Raw genomic sequence first — 24,325 nt, forward strand, 5'->3', positions numbered from 1 at the left:
TTTCGTATGAATTTTTTACAATATTTTAGTTTCATTTTCATTTCATTTTCCTACTTATTTAATGTTGGACACCTAATCCTAAATGGGTTAGTGAGGAAGCCGAATAGACCAAAGCAGTCCAAGAGACCTTGGGATCTGAAACCCAAGAGTCACATAATGTACTATAAATGTAAATCTCTTGTTAATAAAAAAATGTATTGAATGATTTATCTTTCCTATTCTATGTTTCCCATGTGTGTTTAACATGGTATCAGAGCAGGCGTATTCCTGCCCTGCATAATTAATGTAAGCCATTTGTCTTATGGCCTTTCTGTGCAGTCATTTCTGCCATCAATTCTGCATCTCAGGAATATTTTCTCACGAATATTTCTTCAGCTAAATGTTAGCTGCTCCTGGCAATGTCCAGCACTGTCCAAGCGGTTCTTCTAACATGTCTGTCTGCCATAATTTTACCTGCGCTCTCTGTCCATAAGCGTTTCATGCTCTCTCACTGATTCATAAAACGTCTCTGACTGTTCAGCTCTCTCACTCATTCATAAACGTTTCTGACATAAACGTCTCTGACCTGGTAGCTGTGCCTGTTGCATGCTATGTCAGTGCGGATTCAATTGAAAATTGTGGCTTTGTGTTGAACGTTTTGGAATTTTGAACGTTGTTTAACGCTGTTGTTGATATGACCTTGGAGCAAACGAGCATACGCCCCAACCGCGTGAACCCATTCCAATTGGTTAGGAATTTGGGGTGCCAGAGTTTCATGTCCAGCACGCGGACCTTGCTCGTGCAAGACCAGTGACCCCCTTCATCTTTGCATAGAATCCACTGCGTCCAAGTCCAGCGACCATCGAAGAAGATATTCCGAGACTCAATGGTATCAAAAATGAGGTCTGTTTTTGAGAGGTCCTTCAACATTCCAGATGACATTTCATCCTTGAGCTGAGTGAGAGGAGGAGGAGGGGAGGTTGGATCCCTCGATCCTTGAGGCTGTTCCAGGTCCATCTCCATCGCTCAAGCAGAAGGAAAGCGTGGTGGCCTCTCTGGTGTGATATACAGCGTAATGATATTTAATTTACTATCCCATTTGTTTGTTAATCACCGTAGATTTTTGAAATTTTGCTGATGGCGGCTCTGATGGTTCTTGAAAGAGATAATTGACTGCAGCTATTCGTGTGGGAACCAATACTTATTTGTCACTGTCACGGCTCCTCCCAACAGGCATATTGCACCACCAGCATATTACATGTTGTTTTTGCTGACACGGGGCATCCCCGGCTTTGCAGCCTGGATTCAAATCGCGAATTAGAAACGAGGCAGCATGCGTATGATTTGAAATAGCCACTCATTGCTATATAGATTTGAAATGTATATACCCATTGTTTACGTCTATTATGGTGAAGCGTTTGTTAAAACAAACAAACTTGCCGCAGAATAAATAATCATGCACTGACAGAGTGCTTTTGTTATATGAATAAACAAACTTGGTGTTGAAAGTAACCATGCCCTAAAAGAACTTGTATTCTAATTCAGTTGAAAGTAGCTTTCATATCTCTATTCCATTGCTCGGAGGTTCACATCACTAAGTCGGCCTCACTCCCGTCCAATCGCTCAAGAATGCGACATTCAGTCACATAATGCCTCGTTCCATTCATATCGATTATGATTGTGAATTTTCTCAGGGAGAAAATGTATTGGTTGACCTTAACTATAGAATATATCAATCTATTCATCATCAACACAAGTTTTAGAGGAGATTCACAATTGTGTATTCTCTGCTCAATAGGAAAGTGATTGTGATCCGGAGAAATCAGTTCTACCAAAAGACTAAGAGAACAAGGTTGAGAATGATCCGATGAGTTTAAACCACAAACTAAATGTGATGTTCACAGATTTCAAGTTTCAAAAGCCCAAGTTTGAACTGGTCAGGCAGGTTCGCATAGTATTTCCTCTGAAACACGTCTAGAAGATAAGCTTGTGTGAATACTTGTGTGATAAGCTTGTGTTATAAATTCCGGAAGATTGCCTTGCATTCAGTAACAGAAATTAAAGGTGTAGTTTGCATTGATTGAAAAACACCGCGGAAATTGCAGAAGTATCCATCCAAAGTGAAAGCATTCATTTTATTGAAATATTGATCAGGAAGTTGCTTATGTTATGGATATTGTTTATTTTTACACAGCCAGTGGAGAGTGTTGTGGGAATTTCTGAAGGAAGCCCTTGGGAAGGTTCTGGTGCCCTTTTGCCTGTGTAATCAGATTGAAGAAGTTGTTTCCTCTGGTCATCTTCTTTATTTCAAGCGCTGCATAAGAGTTTGGGTTGCGTCTCTGATGAAAAGAGATGACCGAGGAGGAAAATATGGTGGGTTTTGCAAAAGAGAGAATGCGGATACCGTAGAGCAATCAACGAATAAACTCTCGGGGTAAGTTCACAGATTAGAAATAAACGTACGTCACTTGACGGGAAGTTGCGCTTCACTTCAATTAAGGTGTGCATATGATTATGAGTCGTGTTTGCGATAAATGAATTTGAAATAGGGTTGAATGTAGAGGCGTGTCATGTCAATAAACATGAATAGTAGCCCTGTGATTTAACGGTTCTTCACAGTGACAACATCATACAGGCCACCTGCGGCCCATCTTGAACTGCATATATACATTGGAATATCATATGTAATAGGAGTGTTGTTTATGCATGAAAGAAATCAACCAGAAATGTGGCTTCATTCGTAATCTGCTCAACAACGAATAATACCATTTTTATGGGTATTCTCGCCTATATATTTATATAGAGGCTAGTGTATATTTGTTGGTTGCACTAAAAATATGGTCTGTCAGATGTTTGCTGAAAATTTATTCAATGCCCCGAGCGTTCGTTGGAAAGGTCGTTTCTTTTTGTGATGATTATTGCTCTTAATATGTGCACTAGACATTAAGTCTCTATTGCAGAGAAAGAAATCAGTTTTGTATATTGCTCATTGATTTATTTGTGTGCTGACCTGGAGCTGTATTGAATGCATCGAAAACTGTGATTAAAGCTGCCTGAATACGTTATGATGCTACCTGAAATACGTTGAAGCTGCTGCTTTAAATAAGTTCGTATGAGGCCTGAATGGTATACGATCCAATGGTATGGTGATTGGTTTCAAATACACTTTGAATAGTTCGAATTCCATTTGCAACCGAGATTCTGTGCTTCTGTTCCTATAGTTGGATCCGATTTGATTGTTGGTGCCATTCATATGTTTAATGTCTTGTTGAGGTTGACCACTGTAAATTACAGTTCAAAGAATGCCCATGACATGGTGTTATAATTATTGAAGTTTTGATAACCATCATTTCTGAAGGAGTACTTGAAGGATCCAAACAAGTTTGCAGTTGCTGCTGCCCCAATTGTGGCATTGTATTTAAAACTCATTATAGTGCATTGATTCCTTGATTCCACTGCTGCATAAAGATTTTGACATTGAAGAAAAAATGGCCAGAACCAGTGAAGTATTACAGTTCCTTAAAACTCTGATATTATCTACTGTTGATGACACATTACAAATCAGCAAAGGATCTCTCTCAGAAATTCAGACATGTCTACAAAATGCACAGGAAAAGATCGATTTTTTGCAGCTTGAATCACAGCTATAGCAAGAAGAGCTACATCAAAATAGACACCATTCTGAACCTGTTTTTGTTCAGAACATTGAGACAACCACCCATCAGCAGCATGTTAATAATGTTACAGTTCATTCAAATAAAGCAGCAGTTGTATATGCAGATGCAGAAACTCAGTCTGCACTTCCCAAGCCCATCATCAGACCTTGGGAACAGCTTGTCCACAACAAGCACAGAACTGGTCTTGGATATGACAAGGACCTGTCCTTTCATATTCTAGACTATGCCAAGCCCATTCAGTTTCAGAGTGCTGGATTTATTCATGACAGTTCACCTGCTCCTCATGACAGTTCACCTCCAGCTATTCCAGATTCTACTCCTCTTCCACCGCAACAACAACAACAATAACAACAACAACAGCAAAAACAACAGATTGTGAAATGCCAACACTGTGACCGAGTTGGCCATATGAAAGATCACTGTTTTGATCTTCATCCATGTAAGCACTATCATAAAACCAGCCATTCTTCACACAGATGCTTCAGAAACAAACGTCCTGCAAGAACAAAGATTCATCTTGGATGGATCGCTTCTTGGCAATGGGCATCAACAGCCAAGAAGATATTCCAAACGCATGTCAGAACTTGTTCTAGAGTATTGAACAGTCTTGCAGTTTAGTTTTCTCCATCTTCTCACCTTGTATCTGACAGGGGGGGAAATGATGGTCATCTACAAGCTTCAAAGTCACATCAAGCAAGCCTGAGCCACAACCTGCCACACAGTTTCAGAGTTGTAGCCAGAGACAAAGATGCCCCTGAACATGCCTTCAGTTGGCAATCTGGGACACTTCCTCTAGCAGAAGACTTCAGCTTCTTGCCAGTTTCGGAAGCATTCCAGGAACACAATTGAGAACACTTCCTCTAGCATAAGACTCCAGCTTCTTGCCAGTTTTGGAAGAGTTCCAGGAATTGCATTAAGCATTCCAGAGTTGTTGGTCATCCTTAAACCATCACAGGTTGAGACTTCCCCTTTCAGGTTGAAGTTTTACCTTTTATGCGGGGTGAGACATCCCTTTTATGGTTGAAGGTTTCCCTCTTTAAAACAATAGGATCACTTCCTCTAGAAGAAAACTTCAGTTTCTTGCTAGTTTTGGAAGAGTTCCAGGAACTGCACTAAGCGTTCCAGTGTTGGTGGTCATCCTTAAACCACTGCCCTTTATACCAACATTTCATAGATCACATTCAACCTAGTGCTGCCATGCATTTTTTGCACATTTTTTATTACAGCTCTCTTCTTGGACTCATACATAACCCTTCGGATTAAGGGGGGGAATGTTGGACACCTAATCCGAAATGGGTTAGTGAGGAAGCCGAATAGACCAAAGCAGTCCAAGAGACCTTAGGATCTGAAACCCAAGAGTCACATAATGTACTATAAATGTAAATCTCTTGTTAATAAAAAAATGTATTGCACGATTTATCTTTCCTATTCTATGTTTCCCATGTGTGTTTAACATTAATTTAGCTTAATTTTTAAGATAAAAGAAGATGCAGAGTCATTTTAAATATATATAGTAATTTACTGACATATTTTTATATAGTAATTTAATTTTGTATAGATATTGTTATCATTTTTTTATATCAAAATTTTGTCATGTGGATTGTTTTCATTTTTCTAACAAAAATTCCCTGAGAAAAGTTTAATAGGACATTTTGTTTTCATTATATGTTATTTTGGTGAGATAGATCACATTAAAAACAATTTTTTTTTCTAATGTTAATCTTACAATATTATTTGAATCAGTTTATCTTTTTGTAGATGTTAATTATAGTTTTTTTTAGCTTTTCATCAACCAAACACTTTAGAAGTCAATCATACTTTGAGCTTTAGCTTGTAATAAAAGGTATTAGGAGTATTGTATTGAAATTTATACATTTATTATTTCTCATATATTTTTGTTATTTTTTTATTCATTTATCATTTGCAATTAATTTTTCTATACTTGTGAAAATCCAATTAATAAAGGAAATTTTCGATTTACATATGTCATAATTATCTAGTTTTATATTTTTCAATAATTTTGAATGTACAAAATACTTTTATATGTTTTTAAATGATCAATGGGAAAATCTAAATCCATAAATGCTTTTTTATTATGGTGCAATTCAAGTGTCCTTCCAAGAGCCCATTCTTGTGAGTGGAACTCCCAAAATGAGATGAGGCCCAACAAATATCAAAAGGCCAATTATGTCCTATAGAACATTGAGTTGAATTTTCTTTATTTTACAATAGTTTTTGGTTAAACCTAAATTTTTCAGATAATTCTAATATCTTGGAAAATAATATGCATATTGTTATTAGCTTGTTCCAACTATGTTATAATACAAAAATATATAGATTAAGGAAATTAGCTTATATATGGATTTCATAGTTTAAGTGCAATACCCCTTGGTAATGTATAAACACATGAGTTACTCCATAGAGTTATGTGGCAGACTATGGACCATGTTAAAAGCTCAAATGGGAATAAGTTATGAACATAAATGTTTTAATTATATTTAAGAAAATAGTCAACCATAAAATTACGTGGAAAGTAATGTTGTACTGAGTTTCATATTCCAAAACTATAGAAGACAATTATGGGCAGAGGCAGTTGCCTACCCAAACTCCTTTTCCTAGAGATAAATATCTCATATGGGAAAAAGGAAACCAAGAGGGGATAGACATTACCTGAGGCAATTTTGAGGAGTGAGAATGTAAAACTAAACCTCTGACAGGACATTGTAGAGGGAGGTAGGACATTCCTAGATATAAAGTTCTTGGGCTGGTTGGTCAGTGGAACTTTATTTGAAACCCTAAACTGAAGCTGGTTGGGATTAGGTGGTCTTGGGTGAACCTATGAAGGTTACTAATTTGAAATTGTTTTGGATATGAAGTTGCCTCAAGGGGAGTTTCAATGGAGGCACTGATACTCACGATTGGGAGGAACATTCTAATCCTCGTAGTTTTATGGTTGGATTATCTAATCGAAAAGAACAAAAACATATAAGTGGTACATACTGTTCTAAAATGTTATTTACTTTCTGCTTGATTTCTAAATGGTTTATGTATGACTATGCAGTGGAAAATGTGAGAAATAATGTTATGTAGGTTACATTATTTAAGGCTTGTAAGGAAACAAAGAACTTTATATTATGTTATATTTTGAGTAAATTGTACCCGTGCAAAAGGGTCAGTTCCAAGATCGGAACTAACTTGGACCAGTTAGCGTAACACAGACCCTATTGCCTTAAAAATGAAAATTATGTATGGGTTAGTTCCAGGCTGAAGTCGACTTGGGCTAGCTAGCCTGGAACAGTCCCTGTTAACCCTATTTAAATAAATACAAAGATTGGGCATGAATATAATCTTTGTAAAACCGATAAGCAAGAACTGTTAACTACCTGCAATTAATAACTACAACCAGTTAAGAATAATAAGCTTGATTATGGCTAATAAAAAATCTCATAAATCACCATATAATAGTTGATATTGTGTGATAGAAACAAATATCATAAGGTACACAGAATCATTGAAATACAAGAATTAATATGGACTTGTTACGAAAAGTTTGTATAAGATCGCACGCATAAATATTGCAACCCAAATATAATTACTACTTCCTTAATATTTAAAAAGTAAGACTTGAAAGAAAGATACAGAGGAAGAGCACTATTAAGTTTTCATGGAATATGATTTAGCAACTTCTCAAGAAATAAAAGATACAATTTAATTAATTGGTAATGGAAAAATTAAACAGTCCACAAACCCTCATTATAAGTTGTCAACTAGGGTTTACGGGCCCAATCCCAATCTCTTAACAAAAGATATACAAATTTCAAAGAAAATAATATTTGCAATTACAACTAGAAGTCATGTTATATAATTTTTACAACAAAATAGTTCTAAGTCAAACTTGACAGGAACTTGAGTTCCTTTACAAACCCTATATATATATATATATATATATATATATACAGATATATATTGCAATCTTTATAAGCGGTAGGGGCCGTAAAAACTATAGTACCTAACAATCTAAGTAAAAAATAGAAAATCCAAGCACTTGGATAAGAGATTGATTGTTATAGCACCAACCTACAAAAATAAGAGCCAAGGATGAAGCTATAAGCTCTCCGTATACCCAACCCTAGAATAACGGGTGTCAGGAGGATGCAAAACTGCTATTGACAATAGAGTCAAACTTAGGGAGAATTATATAGCTGCAATAAGTCAAAACAAGGTTGTATAATTATGTGTGAGTGACGATGAATGGCCCTAATCCCTTTGGAACCCTATGCATAAAAAACTCTATTTGACATTACTATAAGAAAATAAGGTATAAATATTGTTAGTACTCGTCATGAGAAATATTCATAGAGAGTTGAACTTACGGCTAGCTACGCTGGGGTGCTAAAACTATCTAAGGTTTAGAGTTAGATACCCTCCAGACAAAAGAATACACTAAACAGAGAACCTAGTAAGGGTTTCGATCTACAATAGTAAAAGAACCCATAAGCACATGCAGTAGTGCTAGATATCAAAGAACAACGTAATGGTAAAAGTTGCACCTAGCAATGTAAAGACTGAGAACTGATTGGAAGGGCATACTCATAGTTGCAAAGTGATTTTCCTTATGAAAGCGAAGTTGCAAATGCGCTAGGGGCGGTGCGGAATGGAGGGAGTTAGTTACCTTCGTAACTTCTCTTGCCAACATCATTGGATCTAAACCATATATCCTATGTCGTTGGATCAACCAATGCATAATCTAAGGACCATAGTACATTTGTCACATTCGTAATTCAATAGCTAGACATCGAGAATGTTACAACAAACTCGCATGTGAACTATAGCATAATCCATCAATAATCTAAGTCCTAAACTATACAATGAGAGAGGTATTATATTAATCTTATAAATAATTGCGTGATTCTTAAGAAAATCATACTCCCACTGATGCACAGACTTTGATTCTAACAATATAGATGCAAATTAGTAAGGATCATAGTTTCAACAAAGATAAACCCAACAGTATCTTGTACCCTATGGAATCATGAATATATAAATGTAGCTGACTTGGATCCAGTGCCAATATACATATATATATATATATATATATATATATATATATATATATATCACTTGGAATTGATTTGGTGTGGTTGCACATCCGAAGATTTAATCCACATTGATGTCAAAATATTAATAATAAATCAGTTCTAGGGTAAAGTAATAACAATTTTTTATGTTGGTAAGTTGAAGTTAGGGGAGACGTTACAAGTGGTATAAGAGCTAAAGGGTTCAACATTGTGGCATGTTTAAGGGAAAATAACGGCAAGAATCTATTATGTTTCATAGAAAAAAAAGTGAAAAATCCTATCATGGGAACATCAAAGTAATTCCATTATGTGAAATAAGTTATTTAAATATTAATCGATGTATTGTTGGGGCCACCTTCACCTATATGAACTAATATATTGGATTCTTATTAGAACAAACGAATGTTTAGAAGATTTATTTAATAACAAATGATAATTAAGTAGATTATATATCGTCACTATTGTATAATGAGAGAAGTTCATGATCACGAACGATGAGGAAGCGAATGCAAAGATGAATTAGAAGACGTGTAGATGAGTAAACTAGTAAAATGACATTTCCTATACTATAGGTGCGTGGGAGTGTTGTATGTGAAATCACCCTGAAAAGTTGGGATTTTCTACATTATAATTACCTATTTCTAGATGCAAGATCCTTTTGTTAATTTGTAAAATTATGTTTTTACACATAATTCATAAGATTAATAATTATAAAGATGTTTAAATTAAAAATCTAATATAGATTGTTGAGAGTGGAGGCAGGTATTAAAAGGGGTAAAGGATACTATCGATGCCAAGGTGAATAATACCTAATTATTACACTAGATACAATTGGAAAGTAATCATTGGATTGGTATAAACTACCTCCTCACACATACGCGATGTTGGCCAAGAATCTAGTGAAGGAGAAAAATTAGTAGTAAATAAGTTTATGAACCGTAACAAAAGTGTAATTTCACTTGAGTGCATTGCATGTTAAAAAGAGTTATTGGAAACCTAATGCAAAAAAAGAAAAAAGGAGAGAATATAGAAAAAATAAAGTGTATGTAGGAATTAGGAAAGGGAATAAAATGGGGTTGACGACCCTGTATTAAATAAAGCAAATATATGGTGTAGTGGTATACCCAGGGAGACTGACTGGTCATGTTTGAAGATAATTGTTGCAAATATTGAATGGAGATGTAGAATGCTTATAATTACAAGATAATATATAAATAGGGGTCAATTAGGGTTATATTGAGTTAACAGTATAAATGGTTAGGATCATTTATACCAATTAAGCACTGGTAAGTGCAATGATGAATTTTGACAGTGTTAACGATATACATTATATGGAGTACACAACATGGTACTCGTAAGGTAACAAAAAATGTTATATATCTATATATATCTATATATATATATATATATATATATATATATATATATATATATATATATATATATATATATATAGATAACTAAATGTCAAATAGTATAATTGAACTATGAACAAGTCCAATCCAGTAATATCTAGCCGGTATGAGTAAGCCTGGATTTTAGGATTGTTGGGGAAGTTGTAAAATAATGAACCTACCACCCTGGAAGTTTTTTCATCCAGAGAATCACTGAAAATTGGTTATAATAGTAGAATAATTGGTGCAAACCACCTGCATGGAGGTTTGCCGAAGTCAAATAATTGGGAGTTGGTTCTTGTTAAGAAACTAGCTAAATGAAGGTAAGTTGTGATAAGCTATCAGAGTAACCTGTGATGGAAAGGGGATTAGTCTCAGAATACTAAGTGAGCATAATATTTGATATTTTTAGTTAAAAAAGATAGTTACCTCGAGGTACTAAATAAACATTGAAGCACCTCTGAACAATATTGTTGATACCCATAAATATATCAACTTTATACCAAATTTAGTAAGTACAAAGTAAGCAAGATTAAAGCCATTTTAAAGAATATGGGGATCCACTAGGAGGTAAATTCGATGGCCCGAAATATAGCAAAGGAATTTAGATAACTTTTGAATTTCATGTACCTACTAGATGCAGAGGTTTAAAATTGTTGTGAGTTATAGATTCATGATACCAAATCATGGAATAATTTGCTAATTGCTTTATTTTATAACCACATCACAATCTTAATGGTTAAATCTCAACGAGCTCGCAATGACAAAAGAATTTTGATTTCATTAAATAATTCTTAAATGTGCTTCCAATAACTAAAGGTTTAATCTCATATGGTACAAAAAGATAAACATGAATAGATGTAAGTTAGATTCCATGAGAAATCTAGAAGAACTATATATATATATATATATATAGCCATTAGCTATAAGAAAAAACTCTTAACCCAGTCATTGTTGGTCCGATGCTCTCTCTTTAAAGTTTTAGAAGATAACATAAGCTAGAAAAGGGCAAGTATAGGAAAATATGTATACATATATGTATGTGATAAGATACACACGATAATACTCTGAGGAGTCTATGCCTATTGTAAGTGGAAGGATTGACAGTGGATATAAGTAATAACAAACAAAAAAAATCTAAATAGAAATAGGCAGATGGTTGAGTAAGTAACTAAGGAATTGTGGCATATGAAAATTTTAAAACTAAGACAAATGTTGGTAGCCTATCAGTAGAAACATTACCTATGTTTTTTGATAGGGGAAGGGTAGCATTCCATCAGTTAATATTACCCAAGAGCGTGAATCGAGGTATTCTTGCTCCTGAAAAGGGTGACAAAAGTAAACAATCGAACAACTAAAATCAAGAAACCAAATACTTCTTCCATGGAAGGTGCGACAATCATTAGATAGTTTGGAAATAACAGATAGTAACAGTAGATCCTCATAAATGGGTAAATAAAAGTAAAAAACTTCCTACCTTTGTGAGGCAATGTGTCAACCTGAGAACGTGAGGAGCGATAGCTTATGATGCCTAGAAAGATTCAAGGAAAAACCCTACAAGAGAGAGTCTAAAGATGCCACAAAGTGGAGTGGCATTTTGGCCGCTGCCATTGAACACACAAATAACTAAATGAAATGTGAGGATGGTTTTTCATTTAATTGAAACCCTAAAAACCCTAACAACTATTAGATATTGAAATGAGATCTGATTCGTGGACTCATGGATAGTATGCCCACTAGGATAGCCATGTGAGGTCACGTGGTTCTTTCCCACGTGGCCTATGTGACACCTCAATAGGTGTAATTAGGTTGGGTCACCATAAATGTTGTACATTTCACAAATCCTCCTAAAGGCTTTTGCCAATGTTATTAGAGGGAACTTGTCGAGATAACAGTTCATTACATACATAAAAATGTGTGCACCCAAACGATGAAATTCACTCTCGATCGAACATTAGACAAAGGGGTAAACACATTACGGAGACATCAAGAAGGTGATAGATAAGGGTTTAATATTTCATTTCTTATGTCTAATATAATGAATAATAGAAAAAAAATGAAAAACTTGCAATTAAAGCATGCAATGGTTTATCTTTGTATGGAAGAATAATTGATAATCTCATGTATTCTGATTTTGTATAAAAAAGTGGTCAACATTGAGTAGAACACCTCTAGATTAAATATATAATACTCGTTTAAGTGAGTCACATATTGAATTACCTTTAGGAAGAGAGCAACAAAATACTTATAAAGGAAGAAAGTATCATGATTTGAGGTTAACTATAGAACATATATGTTAATAAGTGCATTTAACTCATAACACATGGTTAGTGAGTATTGGAAGTATTGCAATAACGATTTTAAATCAAGGAATCTATATCATAAGGGAGTTGATCTTAAACATAAGGAATCATAATGGGTTAAGAAGATAATAAGTAAATATCCTTACAATAGAATTGGTTGAGAATTTTGTGAAAATATACACTTATGATATCTCAATGGTAATTGGAAAAAAAAATGATGTGTATGAGAGGTATGTTACACTACTTTTCTATTGTTAGGAAGTTCTACCAGGTCCCAAGTTCTATTCTTTTTTAACTCATTTATTTATTTTTTCATTGCTACTTTCCATTCGGCACCATTGATATTGTCTATTGCTTCTTGATAACAAGAAGGTTCCTCATATATTAGTAACTAAGGTAATAGATGAAGTAAAATTGATATACCTTTTACAGATTTTTTTCTCTTTTGTAAATATTCATAGTGTTGATTATGGAATATCCACATTTTCCTAAATATATTCAACATCTACAAATTATTTATTATCAAAAGCTTCTTCTTACTTCCTTGTGTCCATAGATGGTTGACTTTTCAACTAAATTCTTTGATTTATTGGTACTTGTTTATGTAATTGTTCTTGTTTCAAAGCATCTTATACACTCTTTGAGTTAATGAGAGGAGATTCATGAAGCATCACATCTTTGCTTATGATGATTTATGGGCAGTAAGAATCTTGCAATCTATTTCCCTTAGCAAAATCATCATAACCAACAAAGTTATATTTATTCGATCTAGGGTCTAATTTAGAACATTCATTCTTAGGAGTAAGTGCATAGATTCATAAACAAAAATATTTAAATTTGAATAATCATACGGATGACTTGTCCATACCTCTTTAGGGCTTTTACAATTTATTGAAACTAATGGTGATAAATTTACAATATAACAAGAAGTATGATTGTTTCTACCCACAACTCTTGTTACAAATCAACATTGTTGGTCATGCTTCTTGCTCTTTCTAGAATATTTTTTTCATGCATTTTTCTACACCATTTTGTTTGGGAGTATATATAGTGGCTTCGTGTCCTGTAATCCTAGTTTCTTTCCAGTACTTTTCAAATTCTATGTGGTGAATTTTACCTTGTTTTATGTTCTTAAACATTTTATTATTTTTCCAATTTTCTTTCATCCATTACTCTAGATTGTTTAAATGTATTAAACACATAAACTTTTATTTTTAAATCATAAATCCACACTTTTCTAGAGAAATCATCTAAGAGTGTTACAAAATAGGATGATCCTTTGAAAGAAATTGATATCAACAAAAGTTTGTTATCACAAAAAGGTATTCAAAATATCTAAAATATGAGAATATCCATCATATGATAAATAATATTTGTATATAAATGTTTGAATGTATAAGTGATATGATGATTATACAATGAGGGCCTTGTATATATACCTAGGTAGGATGACCCTTCATCAATAGTCGTGTCTCAACTAATAGACATATCCTTTCATAATTATTAGTTATATGTTTTAATTATCCTTATTATTATTATTTGTTGATATATTTATGTTTTTTATGTTCATAACAGTAGTTTGGGATTGCCCCAAATATTAAAATGAATATAATCAAGAATTCATTTACTAACATGACAATCTAATTTAAATTTATGTTTACACTTTACAATGTTTCTAAAATTTTGAATTCAAAGATTTCAAATTTGGAAGTGATTTGTGGTTCATCTATATTTTTAGTCCTCCCTCGCTTATATGACCTTATCGCTTACTCCATAAACAGGTGGATTCAACCACCTCCTCATATGTCACTATTACATTTTTGAAATTAGTATTTCTTTCCAAATTATAAATGTTTCATGTCTTAGTATCCTTCATGACCACTAAAGCTCTCTTCAACAATTTTAGTGCTCCACCTTGACCTTAAACTTATGAACTCCATAATCCAAAGCTTCCAATTTTAGTGCTCCACCTTGACCTTAGCCTAAAATAAGTAATTCCATTCAAAAGAAACGTGGCCACATGACAAATAATCATGGTCATCCCAGTGTCTCCCTTACTATGTTATTCACAAGTCACAATACGAAACAAACAGTATATTAAATATAAGAAGCGCTATATGAAGACAAAGGATTGTGACACAACCTTTTGTTTATGGATGGGACAATTTCTAGTCATTCAGTATGTTATTGTTTGTCACATCCTTTCATGACCAGTCAAGTATCGACTCCAACGACATGATTGGACTCGGTTACAGTTTTAAAAATAATAAATTATTATTTTTAATCATTTAATTATAAAAATGAACATCAATGGTAAGTTTTTTTTAAGCACATTTTGTTAATTAAAAGAATTCTTCAAAACCTTATACAAATATCGTGTACATTGTGCATATTTATAATTTTGGAAATACATGCTTTAATGTTTCATCTATCATTTTCACATATTCATGAAAACAAAAGCCGAAGGCTAGCGAGAGGCGCGAGTACTGCTTGTCCACCTTAAAGGTTAGCTTCTTCAGCTCTTCACTATGTAGTCGACGAAGCAGCTCTGCATAACGAGTTTAAGAAGGGAGGAATCAACATTCGTTTCATTCTCGTCATATGGAAGTAATTTTAGCACACCATTCCTTAATATTTATATATATTTGAGACTCCGAGGTTTGATATACCTATATACTAACCATTAATGGATGTGCATTCACCTTTAGGTATTTACTATTAAACGAAGATGCAGAAGCAATTGAGGTCCCTGGGTTATCTAATGCAGCTTACCATGTGCTGCTTACAAATTTCACAACCATTACATACACTATTCAATCTCCGGATCAATCCATCACTAAATTGCTCATTCAGCTGGAGGTGTTAATCCAAGTTTTACAATTTTTTATTGAGTTGCTTCCGTGAGTTAATTATCGTGCCAAAACATTCTTGTTGGAATCTAATTTAAGCAATAACTCAGTGTTGTACATTGATGTGGTAAAAGGATATCATAAATTATGCAACCATACCTCCATTGTTGAACTTACAACCATTTCCCTGCATAGTAAAAGATACCAACAATAGCAATTCATTGCAACAAATACTCGTGGAGATAATTAAGCTAGTGATAAGCACGTGGAGGAGAATCTACGAATTTTACGTGGCGGCCCATGAATCTAGCTACAGTGTCCTGAGCTAAAACCTCACCACAAAAAGCTTTCGGTTTAATTACAAATATTATTTTCGCCACGAGTACACAGATTAAGCACATAGATTGAGAAAAAATTATATGAATTTATTCACAGTTCACATTATTATAATTATGATTATGATGATTGAATTATGAATATGATTATTTTATTTTTATAATCTTTATAATAATGGTTTTATTTAGGATTGGTCAATATAAAAACTATAATTAATTTATATATTATTTTTTAATAAAATTATATATATATCTATATATATATATATATATATATATATATATATAATTGATATTCTAAGGTTTTATTTTATAAATAGTAATGAATGAACTTTCCATCATATATTTAAGAGACATAATTTGAGATTCTATTTTTAGTCTCGTCCCATCACCACTTAATGATTTGAAGAGAAAGTGGAGGGTGCTTTAAAAAGAATACATTTTTTTCAGCTTTATTCATAAATTTAGTAGGAATTTTTTATGAATTGTTATAAATTTTGATTATTGAAATTATCGTAAAGAGTTGTTTTATAAGGAAAATGTGAGAATCATTTTAAATTTATGAGTTTGTAAAATAATAAAACTATATTATCAAGATCTTCTATTTGTAGATTCTATCAAAATTAATTACCTAAGAGGGAAAGACATTTGCTAACTAGTAGATTATTAGATAAATGTTAATTTGGATATTTAAATCACATATATTTATTTGTAAATCTATTTCAATTACTTAAAATCTATTTATTATTTAGTATTAAATAATAATGTTTTCTGTTTATGAAATTTGGGTAAATTTTCACCTTATCAAATAGTTTAAAAATCTTTAACAATTCAAATTCATACTTGATCTTCATACTTAATTAGAAATTATACTAATGAAACCTTTACAAGGTACATACTTGTCTCAACCCTATAAGTCTAACTTTAGCTTGGAAGTTGTACCAATGAAATCCTTCCAAAGTGCATAATTGACTCACCCTTATCGTACTTTAGCTAGTCCAAACCTCATGTTATTCAACCTAAACTTTTCATAATATATACAAGGGTAATGTGAATAAGCTTCCACTTTTACATGGTTTTTGAGGTTTTAACTCTCTAACAATGCAAATTAATCAAAGTTTTAGTCAAGGAATCGAAAACTTCATATTCTTATTTTATTCAACATTAATTAATAAAGTTATAAATACGAAGCATATCTAAACTAGGGTTTATGATTATCATGTATCATATGGTGTACAATTAATATATAACAATTTAACCATAAGAAAAGTTATAAATCCCAAGGCTACATTAACTTGGGGTTTATGATTACTATGTAGCATACTTTATATGTAGATACCTTAAATTATGGTTTATCATTACCTTGTAATATATTTTGTACAATTAATATATAACAATTTAACTATAAGAAAAATTATAAATCTAAGGCTATCTTAAATTGAAATTTATGAATTTTATGTAACATACTTAATATATGAATGGTTTTAGAAGATTTTGATTCTATAATTATTTATATAAGAATTATTTCTTTATATAAAAAATAAGTATTAAACCACTAAATTACATATTACATTTATTTAAACCAAAAACTAATTTATTAATGAAATATCACTTTTAAAATAAAAAATTAATTTATTATCAAAATACCAATTTTAAACCTAACATTTCTTCACAAAATATTTGACTTAGAAAACATCAAAACATTCGTCTGACAAGTAAGTAAACAAGACTAACTCTAGTGGGGTCTGTTTGTCCATGTGCAGTCGTAATCAATAATTCATTTTGGAGTAGTCTACCTAGGCGGATGAATTGCCCGGTTTCTGTCGCCGCCCAGAAAATTGTCCGGCTCCAGCCGCTGGCAATCCCTCTGCCATTCTTCACCCTCCCCTAGCTTCGCCACCCTCCGTCCACCGCTCCGCATTCACTTCCTGACATTTCCACACAGATCGGATCAGAGTTGGCACTTCCTGATATTTCCACGGAGATCGAATCAGAGCTGGAATTTCCGCCGCAGAGGAATAATGCCATTTCCAATTTGAAATGGAGGAATTATGAATTCGTGGGCTGCTCACTCACCTTCCTCCTCGACTCGGCACCTCCCGCTCTGCAATTCCTCTACTCTGCAGCTCGCCACCCAGGTACACTGGACTAACACACCTTTCCATGAATGAGTGCACCAAAACAATGGATGCAAGAGAAGAATTTGCATCATTTTAAAGAAGTAGAGTTAGGTGGCTGACAATTAAACGAAGAAATGATGTAGCATACCCAAAAAAATGTCATTTGTTATTGAAGTATTAGGTTTGTTTGGTTGTTTATTCCTTGGCCCCTATAGCTCACTCACCTTCCTCCTCGACTCGTCGATCGGATCGGAGCTGTAGTCGTCTCCATTTTTGAGTCAAATATCGAGATTACAATAGCAAGTTGTTCATAGTAACTAGAACTGTCATGAATAGCATCACTTCCAGCAAATCTTCGGGCAAGGAACTTGGGAAAAAGCTTTTAGGCCTCAAGCCTACTATTGATGAAATCTCTAGGATTTCTTCTGAATCAAAACCCTCATCTCACAAAGGCCCGCCATTGAAGGACATTCAAGCCTAGCTGCAAGATGGCCTTCACCTTGTGAAGAAGTTAGAGAAAATCAACAATTTTATTTTATATAGAAGATATCGATATGGAAAGAAAATCCTAAAGGTAGAAAAGAATGTTAATGATTTTTTGCTCACCCAATGCCTGGCAGGCCTCATACTCGATTTCCACAAGCTAAATGTGGATTCCAAGGCCTATGAGGAATGATTGAAGTGTATGGAAGAAATGGGTCGGCATATAATCTACAGCGTTAATGCCAAGTTGACTAAGGATGTCAGTGTCAATTCCTTCATGCTTCATCAAATGAGTACAGGCCAGTTATTCGAGACCTCCATTGATGAGTCCTATGATACTACAATGGCTAAACAACCCAGCAGCAGCTTCAACTCCCAAGTCCCGGATATGCCGAATTTCGTAGTTGGTTTGAATAATCTTGTGAATGATGTCAAACAAAGCCTAATATTTCAGAATGGGGTTAATGTAGTTGGGGTAAAAGGTATGGGAGGAAGTGGCAAAACCACTCTTGTGCTAGCCCTTTGCAACGATCCCCAAGTCAAAGGTTAGAGCAATTCCCCTTTTGAATTTTCACTCCAAACTTCCATTTTATTGCTTCACTTTCGTTTGTAATGCGATTTTTGTCTGCGATTTTCAGATTTCTTTTAGAACAATATAATTTTCATTACTGTTGTGCATTCTCCAAATGTAAAGGGCCTCTTGGAGACTATGTGGGATAAGATAATTGGTGGCAGAAGGCCTGATTTTCAGAGCATAGAGGATGCACACAACCAACTGAAGAATAATCTTAGTTTAAAAGGCCATCCAAAAACTTTGGTAGTTTTGGACGATGTTTGGTCAAGATCAAATGTGGAACAGTTGTTGTTTGAAGCAGAGGGATACAAGACAATTATCACAACAAGACAGGATTACACTATTCTGATTTCAAACAGTACCCGTGTGCATAACATACCCATGTTGTAGAAGGTTGATGCCCTGTCACTTTTCTGCTTTTGGGCCTTTGGACAACCTTCGATTCCAATGACAGAAGATGAGGATATTGTTAAAATGGTATGAATTAGACCCTGATTGTTTCTCTATCTCATTCTTCACGCTTTGCATCCAAGGATAGCATGTTGAATTCAGATTGATTTTTTGTCCTTTTAATGGAAATAAATTGTTTTATGTAAGTTTAAAATTGCAATGCTTATGATAGAAGTGCAGGAAAAGTTTTAATACTGTGGATTTATGTAGAAAAAATAACCCAATGTTTAACTGCACTATATTTGTAGGTTGAAGCAGAGTGTAAGGGCTTACCACTTGCCCTCAAGGTTATTGCAAGCTCTTTGCGCAGTGAGCCCCGGCCCGTTTGGGAAAATGCTAAGAAAAAACTTTCCAGAGGACAATCAATATCAGAATATCATAGAGATGAGCTTTTTCATTGCTTGGAAACAAGCATAGATGTCCTAGATGATGAGTCAAAGCAGTGCTTTTTGGACTTGGGGGCATTTCCCAAAGGTAGAAAGTTCAGCGCGGATGCATTGTTGGACATTTGGGTTTACACCCGTGGGATGGAATGGCAAGATGCTTTTGTGGTCTTGTTAGAACTTGCAAGTCGTAATCTACTAAATCTCACAAGCTACCCAGGGTAAGGAACTTGTTTAGATTTGCTACCTTTCATAAACCTGTTTGATTGTTTTTCTCTGTTCATATTTGTATCTGTACTTAATTTATTGTGCTTGTGGCATCCTTTGATAGAGCATGAACTTTGCAAAAAATTTGAGGCAAAAACATATGAGAAAAATTAACTATACCAACAATTTTAGGCTTAATTTTTTTTACATGATTTATTAGAAATTAGGAAGGTAGGATCAACGTGTTAACCAGAAGAGATAAGAGGCTTTTGAGTTCACTCCTCTTAGTTAATATAAGTTTTTGATGTGTCAGGTGTCGGGCCATCTCATTTGGCTGTGCCTCCGAGCTCTCTTTTTCTCAACATGATGTGATGCGAGATTTAGCCTTCCGTCTGGCCAACCAGGATAGTACCATTCATTGTAAGAGGCTTTTTATGCCTAGCAAGGAGGATAATATTCCCACAAAATGGCTAACACTCAAAGATCAGGCATCTAAGGCTCAATTTGTTTCAATTCATACAGGTCACTACTGAAACTTGTTTTCTTTAACTGCCTACACATTGAATCATTTTTTGATCAATCTACTTATGTTCCAAATTTATTAAGATGTTAGATAAACATTTTTTATCAGCATAGCATACTGACTTTTACATTTCTGGGAACTGTAGGTCCAATGGAAGAGCAAAATTGGTGTCAAATAAACTTTCCTGAGGTGGAAGTATTGACTTTGTTTTTTGCTGCCAGTCGTTACTGTCTTCAAACATTTTTACATACCATGCCAAAACTGAAGTTTGCTATAATATAGAATTACAGTTCTAAGTGTTCAACACTTCATGGGCTGTCGAGCTTCCCTACATTTCCTCAAATAAAGTTTGTACTACTTGGTAGGTTGATTGTGTCTCCTCTTTATGAGTATTGTAGATCCTCAGAGAGCTTGGAAAAGTTGTCTGTATGCCTATGTGAGGGTTTGGGGAATATGACTTTATTGGATAAGGGACATGATTTTCCAAAGTCTCCAAAATTTCAAGAAATTAACTTTAACCATTGCAGTGATTTGGAGGAACTGCCTAGAAATATATGCAATTTAACTTACCTCCAGAAGTTATCTGTCACTAATTGTCATCTTATCCAAAAGTTACCTGATGACTTTGGGAGGTTAAGGTCAATTAGGGTGCTAAGATTGTCTACATGCCCAAGTTTTTCAATGCTTCCTCCTTCCATTTGTGCACTTCAGCAACTCGAATTTCTTGATATTTCATTATGCAGGTCTTTGAAGGACCTTCCCATGGAATTTGATCAGCTATCAAACTTAAAGATTCTGGATATGAGGGAGTGCTCTGGACTGAAGAAGCTGCCTAAAGCATTAGCCAAACTAAGATCTCTTAGATGTGTAATCTGTGATGAGAGCACTAAATGATAGTGGCTGGCTATCAAAGCCTCTACCATGCCTAATCTCATAGTTGAGGTCATCGAAGAATGTTTTAATTTGGATTGGCTTGATGATTGAAAAAGTTCATGATGCCTCATCTTGGCTGCTTCAACGCCTTTAATTCAGTAACTTATGCTGGTGAATTTCCTAAATTTGAACAGAACAGAGGATTGCTTCTAAGATTGTATTTGATGTACAGGTATTATGTTCTTAGAATTTAGGGTTGTTGTGGTAGCCGAGGATGTTCCATGTTTTCTCAATTAACTTGTTTGTACATTACTGTATATATTCATACATTTTGAGCGCATGAAGTCTTTTGAGAATAAATTGGTAGTTACTGGTTTCTCAATTAACTTGTTTGTACATTACTGTATATATTCATACATTTTGAGCGCATGAAGTCTTTTGAGAATAAATTGGTAGTTACTGGTTTGAACTTCAATATTTTGGTGTCTTATAATAACAAACAAGTACTTAGTCTTAACAAATCAGTAACTTGTTGGCGAACTATGCTTTATTTGAAAAAGCTGATGATCTAATCTTATGAATGCAAAGGGTCATGGCCACTGTTAACTGTGATTGAATTTCTAATAATGCTACAGATTACTTATATAAAACATATTATTAGATGCTACAGATCACTTATATAAAACATATTAATAGATCAGAGGTGATAAAATCCCTCAGAAAAAGCTGAAGTCCTCTCCATCGGATCTCTGTTAAATAAATCAATAACCAAATAAAGACTACTCTGTTGCCTCAGTCGTAACTGCTTCAAGTGGTCCAAGATCTGCAAATTCCATTTGGGTATGCTTTTTCTTCTCTAAGTTGTGTTAACCATGTAACTAAGTTTTCTTTTGAGGGTTCATGGTTCTATCAAACTCACAAACAACTCCATGTGGGTTCCATCAGATCTCTGTTAAAGAAATCAATAACCAAATAAAGACTACTCTATTGTTCCAGCCATAACTGCTTCAAGTGGTCCAAGATCTGCAAATTCCATTTGGCTATGCTTTTTCTTCTCTAAGTTGTATTAACCATGTAACTAAGTTTTCTTTTGAGGGTTCATGGTTCTATCAAACTCAAAAACAACTCCATGTGGGTTGCCTTGTGTGTGTTATTGGCACCCCCCTTTTGTTGCGAGGAGCGCAGCAGGTGGGGTGGCAGCCCCCCTTTGGGGTATCGACCCCCTATATGGGATCTAGGGCAGCGGCTCAGGAATTTTTTTTGGACCCCATATTAGGTGGGCAGACCTACCTATGGTTTTGTGCATCAGGGTTTACGATTTCAGTCATTGAGGTCTCAATGACCTGGGGAAAAGTGTGTGAATGGTGAAAGATCATTGAATTTCTGTCAATTTATTAGGCCAGAGTAATGCAGATTAAAATCGAAAAATCTCTGCTTTTCCTTTGTCTTCTTTAGTGTGTTAATATTTAGGCATTATAACAATTGTTCTCAGATCTTTATTTCTCGAGAGATATTGATATGCTATGTGATTTGTTCGTTGGTTGTTGATCAGTGATGAAAGGTTTCTTTACTATGTTTATAAGCAATTTATTCTTAATAACACTTATTTCTCAATCACCCAGTCACTCTTCCCGTCTCCACCTTGGATTTCATCCCAATAGTTTTCCCAGATCACAACTCTATTTTGGCTTGACTTCTCTGTATTTCAGATCTTGTGCTTGTGGATTTATCATGATAGTAAGGACCTAGTCTTTTTAAATCAAAGCAAATCTTTCTCATGCTCAGTGTGTCATAAGTAAGGAAATGTCAATATTTCTCCAAGAAATCACATCCATCATGATGGTCTACTATGCTAAATCTCCCATGTGACCACTCCACTTCCTCCAAATCTTGCACTAGTTTTTCCTCTACAAAGGGATTCTTAGATAAAAACTAGAAAATATGTAGTTGGTGTTCTGGCTATTCTTGTAAGAGAGCTAAGAGGATTACTTGCAGTTAGCGAAACCTCTGCAATCCCTCTAATAGTCAACCATTTAAGATTGGGTTCATCTTCAACTAAATGCAAGGACAATTTATTTATGTTTTGCTATCATTGTGTTGCAGTGGAAGTGACAAGATTGTAAATAGTTTGTTGAAATTGCCATCATTAATGCCTTCTCTGTATAATCTTCTCACATCTGGTACTCCTAAAACAAAAAAGAAAGCTTGTTATCTTCTTAGAATCCTTTATAGTTGGGACTCTTCAAGAACTGCTCAAACAATTCTCTTGCCTGAGACTAGCAATTCAGTCACTTCAGCACACTAGTGAAGCAGCTACCAGTTTTCCACCAATTCATGCAGGGGCCTAGCTTTTACTTGTACAGATATTCTTTGGCAGACAAGAATCAAAATAAATGTAAATATCTCTGTTATTCGACAGGATTTTGTTTTGTACAATATTTAATCAGTCATAAAGGAGATGGACGACATAGAAATTCGGGGTGTCCAACTCACCTCTGTAATTTACCCTTCTAGGAGATGCCTAATCGCTCCCACATGGTCATTGTAGCTTGATGTACCTTTGGGTCCCATTGACCTGATTTGATCATTTGTGTAATTGATATAAAATTTCTATCTTATCAAACATGTATATTTGAGTTGGACTAGCTTAATTGATATGTGCCCACTTTTGCTAAACAGTACATATTTTATGTCTAGAATCTACATTAGGTATTCTCACACACAGCCATCATACCATTATCAGCAAGGTCATCACTTTTGTTTTTTAGGTTTTACTCCTTATTAGTAAATCTATGTTTAGGTTTTACCCTCCACTTTTTTAGTGAATAGATTGAGGAATGTGATTGCACAATCTTGCTAGAATATTTCCTTGAACATGTATGTTAACCCAACTAAAAGGTTACAATTCATAAGAGTTAAAATATTTCATGCATAGTATGGAAATTTATTAATATAAATGTTTTTGCATTTATGTAATTTTGGCCTAATTAAATTATCTCATACAATATTTTGGAATGGGAAATTTCCCACCAATGTTTCTAAATCTTTTTTGTTCAGTCAATGGTTGTGAAGGAGGATTTTGTTTCTAAATATTTTT

General features: G+C 34.2%; 1 pseudogene; it reads left to right on the plus strand.

Annotated features, from left to right (window-relative positions):
- The first annotated feature begins 17,419 nt into the window (after positions 1–17,419).
- LOC149259143 (disease resistance protein ADR1-like) lies at positions 17,420–21,828 on the plus strand (annotated as a pseudogene).
- The last annotated feature ends 2,497 nt before the right edge of the window (positions 21,829–24,325 follow it).

The sequence above is a fragment of the Pinus tabuliformis genome, chromosome 6, assembly GCF_031772625.1.
Source record: "Pinus tabuliformis cultivar Carrire ecotype Pingquan chromosome 6, CPIR1, whole genome shotgun sequence".
Taxonomy (NCBI): Eukaryota; Viridiplantae; Streptophyta; class Pinopsida; order Pinales; family Pinaceae; genus Pinus; species Pinus tabuliformis.